This window comes from Rattus norvegicus, chromosome 1 (genome assembly GCF_036323735.1).
Source record: "Rattus norvegicus strain BN/NHsdMcwi chromosome 1, GRCr8, whole genome shotgun sequence".
Classification (NCBI taxonomy): domain Eukaryota; kingdom Metazoa; phylum Chordata; class Mammalia; order Rodentia; family Muridae; genus Rattus; species Rattus norvegicus.
This window is the reverse complement of record NC_086019.1, coordinates 233321983-233335157: the sequence shown is the minus strand read 5'-3', so window position 1 is coordinate 233335157 and position 13175 is coordinate 233321983. Positions and strand designations below refer to the sequence as shown.

The 13175-nt window shown below is 40.0% G+C and overlaps 2 long non-coding RNA genes across 2 annotated transcripts in view; one reads left to right on the top strand and one right to left on the bottom strand.

Annotated features, from left to right (window-relative positions):
- The window catches only part of LOC103695057 (uncharacterized), a 150615-nt gene that overhangs the window by 57265 nt on the left and 80175 nt on the right, over positions 1-13175 (bottom strand). The window lies entirely within an intron of this gene.
- Positions 1-13175, top strand: part of LOC102555110 (uncharacterized) — a 40329-nt gene that overhangs the window by 14685 nt on the left and 12469 nt on the right. The window lies entirely within an intron of this gene.

Sequence of the window (13175 nt, the reverse complement as noted above, 5' to 3'; positions counted from 1 at the left end):
ATCCCATCCATTAGCTATTCAATGGAATGGGAATAAGGGAGTGGGGTGGGATGCTGACCAACCAAACAGAAGGTCAATCTAGGGAGGTTTCTTCTCCTGGTACCCACTGCAAAGTGCTACTGTTAACACACTTCTAGTTTCTTTCTTCCTTCCTTCCTTCCTTCCTTCCTTCCTTCCTTCCTTTCTTTTCCTTTCTTCCTTTCTTTTCCTTTCTTCCCTTCTTCCTTTCTTTCTTTCTTTCTGTCTGTCTCTCTCTCTGTCTCTGTCTCTCTGTCTCTCTGTCTCTCTCTGTCTCTCTCTCTGTCTGTCTCTCTGTCTGTCTCTGTCTCTCTCTGTCTCTGTCTCTGTGTCTCTGTGTCTCTGTGTCTCTGTGTCTCTGTGTCTCTCTGTCTCTGTCTCTGTCTCTGTCTCTGTCTCTGTCTCTGTCTCTCTCTCTCTCTCTCTCTCTCTCTCTCTCTTTCATTCTAATGTTCTTTAGCAAGTACCTAGGACAGAGAACTTGAATATACTCTTTTCAGGTACCAGGCAAACTGTATGTTCTCAGAATGATGCAGAACTGGTTCGGAGATAGCACCCAACCACTAAGGTCCTGCTAGCTTCTGCTTCCTTCTCTCGCATTCTCCCACAAGTATGCTGGCTCCCTACCACATTTAAGATGCAGGCATTCTGAAAATGCAGACAATCAGGGACACAGAGAGGCATGATATGTATAGAATAGAGCAGGACCAGAAAGCAAGCAAGCCGTCGGCTTCTGGGAGGAAAATTAGCTCAAAGAGGTGGTCTAAGAACACCATCTCCAAAGATGCCCAGATGCAGGATCAGGAGGATGAAACAGAAATGAACATGCTAAAGGCCGAAAAGCCACAGGAATATCAGATTGATCTATTCTGTGGCCCAGATGTCTCTATAAAGACTTTTAGTTAAAAATTATCTGAATGCCAAGTTCTTTTCATTGCTTTGGCTGAAACCCAGGAGTGGCTAAAGCATCTATTTGGCATCTGGGCCATCTCTGGCACACTAATTTCCCTCTGCCTAGTCATATAGCCAACAGCAGAGCTGATCCCAACTAAGGGTGTCGCTACTAATTGTTAGTTTCCAATTACTAGTTGTTCGAGGTTTATCAAGTATTGTGACTTTAATTAGTGCCCTAAGATATAAACTGCAGTGTCTTTAACAGACACGTTCCAATGGGGATAATTTGATGAGACGGTTCCTGTTGTATAGTAATTGGGAACCAAAGAGAGACTCACATATGAATAGTAAATTAAGATGCACAGTAGTGGCCGGGATTTATACCTGGACTGTGAGAGGCCTTAATGACCCCATAAAAGGGAATAAGGTCATTTGTTATTTAAAGGATCATAAGATATTGCATTTCATAAGGATATTGAGCACACACAAGGTTAAAGTGCTCGTGGGTGATCCACATCCCCCCTTAATTCCATTTATAAGCAGAACCAGAAGAGTTAGCACTTCTTTGTAATAAAGCCCTAAATTCCAGAGCGACCTGCTGCTGTTCTACCTCTCAAATCCCAGTGGATGGCTGCTGCTGGGCTGGGCTTTGTAAAAATGTTAGTTTCATCCCTAAACTCAGCATAGGCATTGAATCCTCCATTTTTGAACCAATTAAAGTGAACAGTTTTCCAATTTTCTGGGACAGATTGTCACATGTAGCTGAATAAGGGGACCTAGAAGCCTGAAAAGGTGGCAGCAGAGAAGCCTGATTTTTGGTATTTCCTGGGTGTGGTGGGTCTCCTTTTAGGGTGAATACAAATATAAATATTTTAGCTCTGTAAAGATGAGAGAACTCATAGCCAGGACAGAAAATTCTCAATTATCCACAGTAACAAAGAGATAGTTCAAAATCTCAACTTGTTCAATGTGAATGTGTTGAGATTTGTAATGTGTCGCTCTAATTAGTCGGTGTCCTTTATCGGGCTTCTTGGGTCCTTAAGAATTTGTTTTTGTTCCCTTTTCATGAAACCTCATATCCATCAGTGAAAAATTATATATATATATATATATATATATATATATATATAAATTAGGATTCAGATTTAAAATTCAGTATGGATAGATCCCTCTGTGGATAATAGAGAGGTTGTGGTACATTTTACCTCATTCCTTTTGTAGCAGTAGGCAAACCTACAGACACAGGCACAAGCCATTGCAAGGAGCTATGCAGTCATCTCTGTTAACATTGTCATGCCATCCACAGATGCTTTCCTCAGCCAGGGTCTAGCTGAGCTCAGTAGATGGCTATGGTGGGACAGGTTAGGAGAAGAGGAAACAATTTCTCCAGGTAAGTAATTAGGACAACAGGAGCCAATCTGAATGTTATTATTTAAATGGGAAGTCATCCAAATCTTATATGCTTCAAATTTTATCCATATACTGTTAAAGTGATCCAAATAGGCGGCTCTTAGGTGAGTAAAGGTTATACTATTGGTGTTCTGGGATTTGGGAAACATAGTGTGGAAGATGCCTATGCACCTGAATTTTAAACATTATTAAAACAATAAATTTTGAATTATTATAAAAATGTATAAAAATAACAAGAGTCCACATATCTACCCTTCAGAACCTCCTATGATTAACAGAGACTCACAATTGATCAAGGTGCAGAGAACAATAGACTGTAGGATGCTCAATCCAAACTGGGACATCCATTTCTTCCCCTCTTTTCCCAATGCTTGGGGATCATTGAGGAAAAGAGGGTGGGATGATTGTATGAGAGCCAGAGTCAGTGGATGACTTTAAGGAAATGGTGTTTTCTAGACACGGCAGGACAGTTACATCTAAACTCACAGAAGTTGTGAGAGCATACACACATGTGAGGCCTGCCCCAACACTAGCCAGAAAGACAACTCCCAGTATTGATAGGGGAGAGGAATGTGAAGAAGCATCACCTTAGCTAGGAAGTTACTAGCAATTGAGAGATGCTAGGTGAAGAAGACTCAGTTTTGGTTATAAATGTGGGTGACCTCTGGTGAGTTGGCCATGCTCCAGGGCCAACTCATATATCTAAGAGCTTATAGGCAACAGGAACTGGGCTTGATGACATCAAGGGGCAAAAAGAAGGATGGAAAGTTGGGCTGGTAGGGACATAGAGGTGGATCTGAGAATATGATCCAAATCCATTATAGAAATTCTCAAAGGACTAAGAAAAAAAATAAAACTCTGACTTAAAACTATAGATGCCACCATGATGGATTTCAAAACCATGTAGTGATACAACTACCATCCCTACCTTCAGGTACACACTAGACCTTGAAATTTCTTCCCATCAAGGATGAACATATATTGTACTATACTTTGAATCTGGATGGCCTTGTGGACTGATCTATCAAGTAGAGTGTGACTTTGTGACTTGCTTTGGCAAACCAGTGTCAAGCCTGGCCCTTAAAAGAAGTCTTGTCAAAGATGATATTAAGCTAACAAAGATAGAGCATTCATTCAATAATTCGAGAAATGATGCTGGTATGTTAAAGAAGTTAAATTATATACCCCTTATCTTATATATTCAAACAGGTATGACTTGAATGAAAGTCTAAAATGTAACAATTAATGGTTTATAACATATGGAATTGTATGTTTATATTTATCTTAGTGACCATTTTCCTTCCCACTTCTGTCTATATGTGACTTAGTCTCCAAATGCTGTAGGGGAGAGAGATACTTTGGGATATTTACTTACTGATTGCCTTTATTGCTATTTGTCTGTTTACCTGTAGCCACAAGTTCCTTATCTTTAGGCCAACAAAATTTATATTGCTAAAAATAATGGAAACAAAGTAGATAGTCTTGTTGCTGCCATGAACAGGATTCCCTGTAACAGATGTTATTAGAACACTCAATTCTATCTTCCTTTTTAATTCCGCAAATAACCTTTTAAATGCTTGGCAATTTGTTAGGACAAAATAAAGAAATGACTGAAAACCCAGCAGCCACTTTCCAGCTTCTAAGTGGCTTTATTCCTTCCAACCCCCACCATTTTAATTTCAGAGCAACATAGATTTCCAGAAATGATGAAAACAAAAAACAAACAAAAGACAAAAACGATGCTCTGAAAATTCACTGTGGGCCACTATGCTGCACTTCCTATAAAGCCTCATTATCTTTCCTTCACAAGTGTTGATATTATTAATATGTTGTCCCATCTATTCTAAGTTCTTGCTGTGAAGATTGAATGCATTCTTGTTTGTGAATGTTAGGGGTTACATAAATAAAACTGCTATACTCCTATTTCCTAAGAGCAACCTTCCTTACAATTTAGATATTATTTCTTTTTCTGATGCCCCACCCAAAGAGAAAAGAAATAAGAATTGCTTCTGATCCCGAATCTCTTAATTCTCTCTAATATTCTTCGCTCATATGGAAGAAAATCAGAAAGAAGGCCGTAAGTTTCAGTCTTAATTTTTTTTTCCCCCCGGAGCTGGGGACCGAACCCAGAGCCTTGCGCTTCCTAGGCAAGCGCTCTACCACTGAGCTAAATCCCCAACCCGGAAGTTTCAGTCTTTATTCTTCAATCATTCCTTTATCAGTATAAAGAACCCAACCCAAGGCCACATGCATGACCTACATTTATTCTTAAGTGTCAGGCAGAAGGGTTGAATCTAACCTGAGGTGGGTCAGGGGAGGGCTTTATAAGACTCTAGCAAAAGTAGGGCTACTTTTTGGAGCTGTTGACTGAAGGAGAGTTTTGTTCTTGTGATAGTGCCTATCCTAATCATCATTACAGATTTGGCCAGGAGACAGTAAAAACTAGAGTGGTCACATGCCAGAGAAATGGAAATGGAAGGGCATGAAAAGACTGAAGAAGAACATACTCCATCGTTAGTGTCCCTCATATTCTCTTCTGATCTGGTCAAGAGCACTTAGGCTTTGAAGACGAGAGAGATAGTCAGTGGTTAAGACCACATGCTACTCTTTCAGTAGACCAAATACCTGTCTAGAATTTCAGCTCTAGGGTATCCAATGTCTTCTTTTGGCCTTCACAGGCACCTCTACACACACACACACACACACACACACACACACACACACACACACATGCACACACGCACACACACGTGCACACACACACATGAACATAAGTAAAAATAAATGCTTGAATCTGAAAAAAAATTGCTCGTTCATTTCTAATGTTCCAAATGCTCATCAATAATTGATGACATAAGAAAAATACATGTGTTTTCCACATGGTTAGTTCAGGATGTAGAGAAGGAAGCCTAAGCATGTTTAGCAGGAGACTTGGTTGGATATAAGTTCCTCACATGGAGGCAGTATGCCTACATCTTGTAAATGTTTTATACAAGCCTCGATTGAAGTCAACAAATTCATGGAGAGCAGGTTTCATACCATATCCTTCCCAAAATTCTTTGAAGAATTGGTCCTAGTCCATGGTTGAGAAGTTCAGAGTGTACAAGGAAATGGGTGCGTGTCCACCTCAGTTCCACGGGCTAGGAGCCTCATCAGAGTATGCACTGGGAGACCACTAGGGGTCTCAAGCAGCAAGGATGACCAGTGGGCCAGGTATGGATAGAGACTCTATCATAGCACCTTTCGTGATATCATAGCAGCTTTATTTACAGAGCTTAGAGCCACACTCAAGAGGCTTGTGATATAGGTAGCAAAAATCTGTGGTCACTGAAGGGCTGTGTGGCTCTGGGATCTGCTTTCTAGATACCTGACTCAATGAAGGATTTGTTGTCTCAGCTACTTGGAATGTTCTCTGCCCCTTCAGGGGGTCACCCATACTGTGGAGACATGCTTTATTTAAAGCTCCACTCTAACCAGGGGTAGCCCATGTTTAGTGGCTTTGAGAGAGTATAATGGCTGGCTATCTCAGTCAATCAGAAGGTCCAGAGAGCTAGATCTCAAGCGTCTATGGTGTCTCCTTTGAGAACCTGTATTGCTATCTAACTCTGCCAGCTTCTTATTCTTGTTTTATCTCGAGAAATACCACCCACCATGCACACTAAACTCTATTTGAGGATCTGCTTTCTAGAAATCTCACCAACAGCTCTAGGGAATTTTGACCAGCACAAATTTGTAGCATCAATATAAATCAAGATTGATTAATCAAGTAATTGAGAGCAATTGCTCCAGTAATAAGCCCTGATCCACTTTTCTATTTAAGTATTATCCTTCTCACTGGAATTCCCCAAATGAAGAAAATGCAAGGTCCCTGAAGTTTAGACTCTATAACTGCTAGTCGGCATGACTGGCAAAGGTTTACCAGTTTTTCTACAAGCAAAGTGATGGCTGTTAATTGGATAAATGTGAACCAAGGAAAATGGAATTTATAATCATTCTGAAGTCTGTTGGACACAGAATCCAAAGAGATTCTTGTACCTCAAAGTAAAACATCAGCATGATACTCTGCTTGGCTGGTCACATAGAAACCAGTTTAGATGCACAATGCTGGCCAAATTCCAGGAGTCCACTGGCTATGGAACTATCTTGGAGTCACTTCTTAGATCTGTGTTTATATATCCTAGAGTCAAAAGCCAGGTCCACGCTAAGTGTTTGCCTTATGGAGTATGAGCTATCATGGTGGAGAAGGCCAAGGAGAGCCCTCTTAAACAACAGAGGAAACAGAAAAGGTTAAACATCACTGCCAAGACTGCAGAAATCCTAATTGTAGCACAATATTCCAAGATGTCAAAAACTCCCTCCCCAATTCTCTGTTTTTGCTGCAAACCCCAGATAAATGGCTGAGCACGTTCATAAGGCTAAAGTGCTTCTAGCAATGACTCACGCAGTCTCCCATACATTGACCCACTACTTAAAAAAAAACTGGTTGCTTTAACAAAGCTACTTTTTTATTAGAGTAAAATATTCCAGTCAGCCTATGGGCGTCTTTCTTTTAATAGCTATTCTCAAGGTAATCAATGACTTTTAACAGCCAGGTTCTGTTATCAATGTAAAAGAGTAGGTTTATTGATCTGACACATACTTTTCTTCACTGGGCACCAATTATTGCCATCTAAATTGGGCCACATTAGGCTGGAAACACTGTGTAATCTTGCTAGTCACTTAATGCATTCTGCTGATTGGCTTGAAGAAGCTTTCTAATCACACCGTTGATTTGTGAGTTAACAATAGTCTAGATTCCACAGAGAGCTGAGGGCTTGTTAGAAAAGGTTAATAAAATAAGACATTCAGGCTATCTCATTTTTGTGAGGGCAGATGAATAGAAATTCTACAAGGGTATGTAAATCTTGCAAGCATTTATTATTCTATTGAAAACTAGTGTGTTTCTTAAACAGAAACACCACTGAAACAGATCCCGGAAACTCCATCTAAAATGCAGACTATTTGATTTCATAAACATTCCTAAATTTGGAAGTCATTAAAACTATTAAAGAGAGATGCTGCCACTTCTGATTAAAAATGGGGGGAAAAAATCAAGACTCAGAATGTCATTAATATTATTAACCTGGGAACTAACTTAGCCGCTTAATTAAAAACAACAATGTATTTTAAAATTCACGGAAGGCTCCAGGCAGCTGGAGCAGCCTCAGGCTGGACAGAGGTTGTACGAGGTCCATTGTAATGACATGTTCTTATGTCCCGAATTTAACCTCTGGAGACACTCAACACTCCATTACTGTTGTTTGTATGACAGAATTCAGTGTGATTGCTACAATGAAGACATGGACTTCTTTCTAACCTGTACCTCTCTCCTTGCTGTCACGATTCTTACTGACATTCACCAACTCAGCAAACAATTACTGCTTTTCTGTAACCCGCTAGAACAAAAACTAGACTCAGGAAACACAATTAACAGTGCACTGGCGGAAATTAAAGTATTTCCTCCTTCCTTAATTAAGTGCTATCATTCTAAGCTTCTACCAAATCAACATAACTTCACTACAGCCAGAGAGACATGGCCAAGAACGTTGAATTCACCTTGATTATTAATGTAAAAAAAAAGATATTTGGTGTCAAATTCTTATCTTGACTTACCCTGAAAGTCTACTGGGTCTTCTTTTACTTTTTCCAAAAAATTTTTAATGTGTGTATGTGGTACATGTGTGTGCATATGTATATTTGAGTGTACATGCACATGGCATGTACCTGTGTGCAGAGGCTGAATGTTGGTCAGGTCTCTTCCTCAGTCACATTCTCCTTTATGTTTTCCCAATTTTTAATTCTTTGATTGTTCTACATGCATATAATTAATTTTTGTCATTCCCCCATCCCATTCTAGCATCTCCCACTATCTACTACTCAAATCATATCCCTTTCCAACAAGTCTCCCTTACACTTCAATCTCTTGTTTTTCTGTGAGACCTGTTGAGTTCAGTTAGAGTTGCTTGCATGAGCATGGCTACCAGAAAACTCCAAGGATCTATTTGTCCCCACTCTCTAACCCTCCCAGTCCCAGTGCTGGGATTTACAGATGGCCTCTGAACCCAGTTCTTTATGTAGGTGCCGGGGATTTGAACTCTGGTCCTCATGCTTGTGTGATAAACATTGCAGACTCCTCTCCTCAGCCTTCTTCCAAAATATGAAGTGTTAAAAGTTCAATTTCAATGTAGAAATTGTGCAGCACTCTAAAACTTAAGACAGAGGGGAAAAAACAGATTCTGTTGATGCAATATTTTAGTTAGGAGAAAAGTATGCACACTTCTGCATAGCTGGGAGTTTTGATTCTTCACTAAAATGGTCGCGGGCATTCACTTAGAATCAAAAGTAACATGGAAAAAAAGTAACATGGAAGAGTGAGATCTGCGTAGGTTAATAAACTTGGAGGAGGTTCATAGGAATGCTAGAAATATCTGTACTAACTGACTTATCCTAAACTATGGAATTACTGTAATATATATATATATATACATATATATGTATATATATTCTAATTTAGCTCACAGTTTATTCTCATTAAGAATATGACACAAGGGGCTGGAGAGACGACTCAGTGGTTAAGAATACTGACTGCTCTTCCAGAGGTCCTGAATTCAATTCCCAGCAACCACATGGGGGCTCACAACCATCTGTAATGGATCTGATGCCCTTTTCTGGTGTGTCTGAAAAAGAGTTGACAGTGTATTCATATACACAAAATAAATAAATAAATTTTTAAAAAAGAATAGGACGAAAGCATTTTTTGCTTAAGCATTTTACTCAATAGTTGCACCCTTTTATAACCTGGATTCTATTGGCAGTGTATCAACCAATGAAATATAGCTTATATTCCATCCCTTACCATCTCTACCTGCATAGTTCCCCTCTTTGCCAAAATTCATATTTATTTATATTTTCAGCAACTTCATAGTCTTTTGTCAGATGCTCAGTGTAAGGGTAAGGCTTGTCTGTGTTCATGAGTTGCTAAGGAGATCTACACAGATCTCCCATTCTTAATGGGATCTGGAGAGAAGCCCATGATTTGAAACCTACTCTACTCCGAGTACTCGATTCTGATTCCAAGCTTTCTATTACATAGTCGGCATTGTGCATGTTACAGCTCTGGAGTTGACTTGGAATTACTTTTTATAAAAGTGGTGTGTGTGTGTGTGTGTGTGTGTGTGTGTGTGTGTGTGTGTGCATGTGCACATGCATGATTAGCTTTATGGCAAATAAATGAATTAGAAGACTCTCTATGTTTTCTCCTGGAAGTTTATACCATACAGAGAAGAGCTTGATCATGGAGTAGCTTTGCGTCAGTTAGGTAGGCTAAGCTGCTGTACAAGAGAACCCAAAGCACACACAAGGATGCATCTCAAACCCATTGGGACTCCACTGCTGCTAACGTACATACCCAAGGCCCGTGCTCCCGGTGTACAGTGGCGCTTTCAGACAGCTGAAGGCTGAGGTGAACAAACACCTTTTGAAGGAACACAGTGGCCTCCATAAGTAGCCATAGAGACAGTAACAAGCACTAATGTCCTGTGAGTTTCGGAACAGAAGAGACACCTGATGAAAGACAGACATTTCTGTCAAGATTGTGTGTGTGTGCAACGAGGACCAGAACCTGATTTAATTAGATTAATAAATAAAAAAAATATATCCTAAGAATCTCAGCTTTACCTGCTGCCTGGAGATGAAACATGGTTTACCCCACTGTTGCAATATAAATTCACCAAATCCAGCCTAAGATTCTGCTTGTTCTTCAATTGACCTGGCAATGGTTCCAGATATGCACAGTCTTGGAGGCTGTCAGCACAGTCTTCTAAAGCCCTTTCCCCAGGACACCCTCAGCCATGACATTGCTGTGGACGGCAACCGTGGCCCCGTACTGTGGTCTCACTTTGTACCAGCTCCTCTCTCTGCTTCTTCCCCAGGTTGTGCTTGTCTAAGTACTTGTCTCCCTGGGCTTTATCAACCTCAGAAAGCTGCTCCTCATCAAACACCATAGTCCTCAGAGCCCCCAGACCACATCTGTACCCCCAAGGCATGCAGTCACTGTGCTGTGCATGTTTCTTGTGGAGTGAAGAGTTGTGTCCTGATGAGACGTCAAGTCAGGAAAGAACTCCTTTTAGACAGACCCATTAAAAACTCTAAAGAGGAAATACTGTGGCTAGAAAGATTACTTATCTGGGACCAGCACCTTCTGCTCTTCCAGAGGATCTGGATACATTTCCCTACATTGGGTGGCTTACAACCTACTTTAACTCCATCTCTAGGAGTCCCTAGACCTCTTTGGGCCTCCAAGGACACCTGCACGCATATGATAGACACACAGACGAGCAGACATATATGCACATATATAATGTATTATATTATAATTATATTTTATTATATATGATATATTTTATCATGTATACTATTAAATATATAATATATTGCATTATAATTATAATTATAATTATTATAATTATATTATAATAATTATTATAATTATAATGCATATTAATTAGAAAAATAAATAGTTACATTGCTACTATTAAGCATCACCCCTTGCCTGAAGGTGGTACTTTTCTACTCAACCAACCATGGACAATAATGTGACAGCTTCTATACTATGACTGACCCTTAGATCTCATGGTGAAGGGTAGAGATGAAGCAGTTAGGTCATAGGTACCAACAGCTCAATAACTTGCTTCTTTCCTCTGTGGTATGGATTAGCAATATACATCTCTATGTCTATAAGAGTCATTAGATTTATTTTTAAAAAGTAAATTCCATTGAATTCCTGCCGTCACATATTTTCCAGAGATGACTTAGTTTTACTTTGTTAAGCAACAGACTAGATTGGAGGAAGGGCATATTAGTTGTTTTTGGTTTATGTTTCAATTTTCTCAGAATTTCTGATTTTTTTAAAAAAATGTCATTTAACATAATACAAAATAGGCAAACAAAATTGAATAGTTTACGGTGGGTGAGGCATATATAAATGCTTAACCCCCATTACCTAAAAATATGCTCTCAAAACAATCATCGGAGGCAAACGGTCACATTTAAATCAGAATATGTGTAACTTAGTAATAACATCTCATGCAAACTGAACTTCTCTATCTCACACAGACCTTTATATGTGCTGTTATTTTTATTCCTCACAAATCCTGGTTATTTTGGTTCACTCTGTCGATGAGAGCATCCGAATTGGCTTTCCTAGTGTCATTTCTACACGGGCAAAGATACGCTGGGATTTGGGCTTTAGCAATTATTTCTAAATGCCATATGCTTCATCCTCCACTTCAGTAAACTTTTTCTTTCTTAAGTAACGACTCTTCTGTTATGTTGGTTTGTTTGTTTGTTTGCTTTTGTTTTTGTGGGGATGGGGACAGGCTCTAGAGCTTCATATATATTCTGTCCCAGTGTTAGGCAACTTCGCCACACCCCAGGTAACTCTAACCTTTGTATATTTATTAGCAAGATGTTTGATGCTTGTTTGCATTCTTAATCGTCCATGAGTTCCAGGAGTGCAGTGGCATAGGCTTCCCGATTCAGTCTGGCTTGGAAAGCCGTACGTATACCTTTAATAATTTTTACTTATGAAAATTAAATGTAATTTTGAAAACTGTGTCATAAATCTGAGCTCATAAAATCACGTATGTTTTATGTGAAGAAACTTCTGTGGTATATGTGAAATTAGAAGGATAAGAAAAGTCACTGGCAGGGCAGACCAACTGAGGCAAGGTGGGAGTGAAGCATGGTTGAGATTTAGATGGCTAGAGTTTTAAGACTGAGCGTGATGAAGTGCTGTGTTTAGATTGCATGTGGGTTGAGCGTTAGATCATTGTTTGAACGTTAGATTAAGTGTGGTTCAGTGTTAGTGGAGTTTTAGTTGAAGTATTAGGTTGACAAGGGTTAAGTTTCAGATTCAGCATCGTTGAGGTTGATCAATTCAGGTGGCTCAAAAATAGGATGATTGTGCTCTCTGGGTTGGCCAGTATCAACCCTGCCTGCTCTCTCTCTCTCTCTCTCTCTCTCTCTCTCTCTCTCTCTCTCTCTCTCTCTCTCACACACACACACACACACACACACACACACACTATCAATCCTGACTGTGCTCCCCGCTACTGCTTATATATAGACACAGTACCTCTTTCTAGAAGTTGTGTGATATCATCTGAATGCTTGTGTCCACCCAAAATTAACACGCTGCCATTCCAACCTGAGGTCATAGACGATGGTAGGAGCTGAAGGTAGGAGATAAGGGCTTCGGAGCACGGTGAGCCTACATGAAGCCCCTTGAGACATGGCCAACTCCCTTGTCTGTCTGAGGTTACAGAAAGAAGACAGCTGTTCACAAGAGTAAGGGAGCTCCCAAGACACCAATCTGTCAGCACCTTATCCACATAGTCCCCAGCCTCCAAAAACTGTGAGGATAAAATTTTATGGAGTGTGTATATGCCAGAGAGTTTATAGTGTTCTGTTACAGCAACCTGAATAGATTAAGTTCTGTCTGCAGCCTTTCTCTGAACAAACCCCTTCATGAATTAAAAAAATGCAACACCCCCCCCCAAAAAAAAACCCCACATATCATTCTGCAGGGTCTGGCACCCAAGTGTGGCAATGTGGACTTGGGTTTGTATTGGAAATCAAAGCCTCGTGCAGGCTCTCAGAGGAATCTGCAGAGTTTTCAGCTGCTCGTGCCTCCAAGTGAGTTTGGAGAAACAGATCAGTTCAAAAATCACTAGCCTCTCAGCAGGCGCTGCGGGGCGATCAATTCCAAATGCCGAGCATCTTAGCGAGCAGACGCTGTCTACACATTTGTTTCT